The sequence below is a fragment of the Chinchilla lanigera genome, unplaced genomic scaffold (genome assembly GCF_000276665.1).
Source record: "Chinchilla lanigera isolate Chin_1 unplaced genomic scaffold, ChiLan1.0 scaffold00038, whole genome shotgun sequence".
Lineage (NCBI taxonomy): Eukaryota > Metazoa > Chordata > Mammalia > Rodentia > Chinchillidae > Chinchilla > Chinchilla lanigera.
This window is the reverse complement of record NW_004955439.1, coordinates 11,903,869-11,909,086: the sequence shown is the minus strand read 5'-3', so window position 1 is coordinate 11,909,086 and position 5,218 is coordinate 11,903,869. Positions and strand designations below refer to the sequence as shown.

The 5,218-nt window shown below is 39.2% G+C and overlaps 1 protein-coding gene across 1 annotated transcript in view; it reads right to left on the bottom strand.

The window, feature by feature from the left end:
• Positions 1-5,218, bottom strand: part of LOC102025623 (nascent polypeptide-associated complex subunit alpha, muscle-specific form-like) — a 23,900-nt gene that overhangs the window by 9,562 nt on the left and 9,120 nt on the right. The window lies entirely within an intron of this gene.

Below are 5,218 nucleotides of genomic sequence, written 5' to 3'. Positions count from 1 at the left end.
AAAAAAAAAAAAAGAATAAGGTTGCTGTGCATGTTTGGTCTTTGTTTATTATGAATAGATGTTATTAATGTACATGTTTTTATAGAAATATGCACTTATTTCTTAACAGTATATACCCAGGAGGATTAGAGTTCTTCAGAGAAATAGGAGAATATATATATGTATCATATATGATATTAATATATGATTTTTAAATACAGTAATTCACTCACACAATTAGGGAGGCTGGTAAGTCCAAACCCTGCAGAATGAACTGGCAAACCAGGGACCCAGGGAAAGAAGATACTACAACTCCAGTCTGAAACCCTTTAGGCTAAAAAAGTAGGTAGAGCCAATCCTCCAGTTCAGCTGTACAAGCTCAAGAATTCTTCCTCAACAGGGAAGGTTGGTTTTGTTTTTATTTTTCTATTTAGGCCTTCAACTGATTAGACAAGACCTACCCACCAACAATTTAAATGTGAATCCAATCTAAGATTACCCTCATTTAAATATCCTGAACAATATTTACCCAAAAACTGAGTATTACGACTCAGTGCAGTTGAAACAACATTAACTATTACAGCTGGGTCATAAAGTGGCATATGTTTGGTTTTAGTAGATAGTGCCAAAGTTTTCCAAAGTGGTCAGATCATTTACACTCTCATCTGCAGAGTGTAAGAATTTAGATAGCTTTGCATTTTTCATTGCCAACACTTGGCACTGTCAATATCTATAACTTTAGACATTCTGATGGGTATGTAAAGTAGCAATATGTCATTTTGATTAAAATTTAAATTTCCCTGATGAGGAATTATATTGAACATTTTACCCTGTACTTATTGGCCATTTGGAAATCATCTTTGTAGAGTATTTGTCTAAGAGATTTTCCCATTTTAAAAATTGAGCTGTTGGGTTTTTCCTATTTATAGAATTATTTTTACATATTCTTGATATGAGTCCATTATTAGATACATATATTTAAATATATTCTCTTTTCCCTAAGCTGATACTGCAATGTCTTGATTAATAGAAGCTTAATTTTTTTCCCCACTTAGGTCTATGATCCATCTTGAATTAATTATTGTATATGGAGTGAGGTAGGAGTAAAATGTTCTTTTTTTTCCAGATGAGTAGCCAATTGCTCCACCACCATTTGTTCAAAATATTATCCTTTCCTCACTGAACTGCAGCAGTAACTTTGCCATAAATCAAGTTCTCAAGTTCTATTTCTGGATTCTCTATTATGTTTCTTTGGTATATTCAGCTATCCTTCTGCCAATACCACACTGTCTTAATTACCAAGCCTCATAATAAGTTTTGAAATTTGGTAGAGTGAGTTTTTCAGCTTTGTTCTCCTTCCAAATTGTTTTGGTTATTCTAGGCCTTTACACATCCATACAAATCTTAGGACCAGACTTCAGTTTGTACACATGCATGTGGACACAAACACAGCTGTTGATTTTTTTCCTTTCTTATATATTTTGTCCCAGAAAATACCCCTTCTAAAAACTTCTTCCTTTGTGCCTGCATTGTTATTCTCACATGCTTCTCTTGGATGTTCAAGAGTCACCATCTCATCCGCCCAGCCACCATCTCCAGCTGGACAATCCCTGGCATCTCAGACTCAGAGGGACTATTAGAAACAAGTCATGCTTTCTCTTATAACTTCTCTTTCTACATTCCCAAGTCATTTTCACTCCAACCTAGCCATCTTTGACCCCTCACCTTTTGTTGCACCATGAGGACTAGGGATCAACTCAACTCTGGCCTAGGAGACAGGCAAGAAAGTTTGCTGAAGGAAGCAGTTTTGGGGAACATTTTCCCTCTCCTAGGACAGCTTCTTCTTCCTCTGGGCATTATAGTTCAGGATGCCTGGGACCAACAGCAGAAAATGATGCCAACCCCCAAGACAGCAGAAAAGAAATGGGAAGAAACTGGCCCTCGACGACACTGAACGTCTAATTTTCAGACCTGGAGTCTATTGCACCTCGGATTTTCTAAATTTGTGAGATACAAATTTACTAATTACTTAAGGCATTTTAAATTAGGACTTGTTATATGCTATTGAAAACATGCTTACGAGATCATATCATACCATTTCTCTCATTTGGGCTGTTATACTGCTCTCTGGTCTTTATGGCTTCCTATTAATCCATGTCATATACCTGTTGAGATTGTTCTTTTTTTTTTTTGTCTTTTTGAGACAGGGTCTCGCTATGCAGTTCAGGCACTTTGATGCCCAGGTTGGTCTCAAACTCTCAACAATCCTCCTGCCTCAGTCTCCTGAGTGCGGGGATTACAGGCATGCACCACCATGCCCGGCTGATGGATTGTTCTTAAGAACTATTAAATCAAGTCATCCATCTTGTCTAAAGGCAGAACTTCCCATTGTCTGGAGAAAAGCGTTGACTCAGCCCTTGTGAGCCCTGCAAAGCCTTATGCTCCTTCCTATATCTCGAGTTACAGACAGACACACGGAATTAAGTGCCATCTCTCACGTCCCTCCCTTCCCAGCTCTGTTTGTGTTCTCTGCCTGGAGCACTCTTGCTTCACTTCCCCTGGACTATATGCAATTTTCTTCTTCAAACTTGCCCTATTTCTTCCACTTCTACCTTCCAGCAAAGTAATCTCTACTCCTTTAGACTTCTGCGGTATTTATCACTATCTACATTGCCTCCATGCTATTTGTGTAATTTCTTTAACTCCCAGGGCTGTTGAGTAGCTTTTCTGTGAAGATGGAACACTGGGTTTGGAGCACTTGAAATGTGGTGACAGCAATTGAGGGCCTGAATTTTAATTATGTTTCCATTTAAACAGACAGCACAGTACCAGACTAAAAGGCTCTTAAATACAGTTTAAGGATTTTACACACACACAATTTTTCTGTAACCACTACAGAGAGTACCTGGAAGGCAGTCTGTTCCACTCTATTTTCTCCAGAATCTTGTGATTCCAAATATTTGCCGAATCAATAAATAATGGAAATCACATTTACCAAATACATAAATAAGGATTCCTGGCTTTTTTTGTCTTTACGACATGGTTTTGCTATGCAGTTCAGGCTGGACCTGAACTCACTTTGTAACCCAAGCTGGCCTCAAACTCTCAGTGATCCTCCTGCCTCAGCCTCTGGAGTGCTAGGATTTACAGGCATGCATCACCATGCCTGGCTTTTGTGCCAAATTTAAATAAATAAGGGAGAAGAAACACCTGGATGACCCAAATTCCAGTTTGCAATCGAGGAACAGATGACTACTTCCACTCTAAAAGGACCTATCATCTATGACTCTCTGTTCTCCTTAGAGATTTAAAGGAAAAGTGATTTGCTTTTTGAGAGTGCAAGGGACCAAACCAAGAGCTTTGCATAGGCTAGACATGGACTCTACCACTGTTAACACCCCCAGTCCAAATCCTGTTTTGTTTTTTGGTGTTTTGTTTCGGTTCGGTTTTGAGACAGGATCTTGCTTTATATTTCAGACTAGTCCTAAATTCTGCCTGTACCCCAGGCTGACCTTGAACTGTGGCAGTCCTCCTGCCTCAGCCTCCCAAGTGCTGGGATTACACCCTACTCAGCTCTCAAATTTTGGCGTTTAAAATTACTGATTTTGCAATTGTTTCAAACTTGCTTAAAAAAATTTACAAGACTGTGACAAAATAAATAAAGAAAGAAACAAACAAAGAAAGAAAAGATAGTAATGACCAGATTCATCAAATAAAAAATTTTATTTAAAAATAACCTAGGGAAGGTAGTGGAAGTGAAAAGGACTAAAATGTGATATGTACGTGCCAACTCCTCAAGATGACTGTACTATGTACTATATCTCCTCTCTCCCCTCTCCAAATGAGGGCTAATATAAAAGATAAAATAACAGAGTCACTGAGTTTTCAATTTTCTCCTTGATTTTTTTTTGTATTGGGAATCAAACTCAGGACCTTGCACTTGCCAGGCAGGCACTTGTGTGGCTGAGCTATATCCCCCGCCCCAAGAGAGCCACCCTGATTTTTTTTGTCAATTCTCTCAATCTCTTTCGGTATGTATATGACCAATGTAAACATGGGTATATTCTTAACATAAATACATAAGAAATATGTATATATGTTTTCACATATATATAATTTATTTTTGTGAACCATCTGAGAGAAAATTCCATATACCCTGTTTATCCCTTAATAGGGATAAATGGTTTCCTTGCAAACAAGAATATTCTTGAACAGAACATATTCAGGAGAGTTAAGGGGGATATGATATTTATCCAAATCTTGCAGCTTCATCAATTATCTTTCCATTTTGCAAATCCTGCTTTTAGTTTCTTTCTTTCTTTCTTTCTTTCTTTCTTTCTTTTTCTTTTTTTGGAGACAGGATCTCGCTATGTAGCCCAGGCTGGCCTCAAACTCACAGGGATCCTCCTGCCTCAGCCTCCCCAGTGCTGTTTACAGGCTTGCGCCACTATGCCCAGCCACTTTTACTTCTCTTAAAGATAAAAAAAAATTCTTAAATTCTAATTTTGTAAGTTTTAAGTACTTTTGGTTTTTTTAAGTGATAAAGGTTTTCAATTAGTGCTATACCCCACTATTTCAGGTATTTTTAAAGCATGGGTGGGGGAAAAGAAGGGGGAAAATAACTGTACGGAACGCTGTACTTCTTAAAAGATGCTTTTAAAAATACCCACTGTAATAATATCGCTTATACTGGAAATAGAAAAACAAAAATTGTTCTCCAAGATTTTTCTCAGGAGTAAGAACTGTTTCATGGGAGAAACTGGCAGCGATATGGACATTCTGGACAGGGACAGAAAAATGCTGTAGTGTTTTGGACACCATGGAAGTGCTGGATTTTTTAAATAAATATTTTACATCGTGAGAAATGTCTGAGTATTCAACTTTTTTCTTCTAGGAGGAAATTACACAAATATTTCTTTAAGAAGACAGAAACTCGAAGTCTCTCCCCTTCTCCCCTCAAAGCTAAAGTGTCTTTGGCAATGCTTCTAGGACTTCTAGGAACTTGTAATTAAAATAAAATCGAAACAACACCCCCTCGCAGGATTACGATCCCCCACTTCTCTCCACCCCCACCCCCATCCCCACAGCACCACCGCTCGGGAAAGGCAGCGCTCGGCCCGCACGGCGCCTCAGTCCAGACGCCGCGCTAGCCAGGCTTCCACGACGCCTCCCGCAACCCCCGGACGGCGCGGCCTCCAGCCGGCCACTCGCGCGGCCGCGGCAAGGGGGCGTGTCCGCC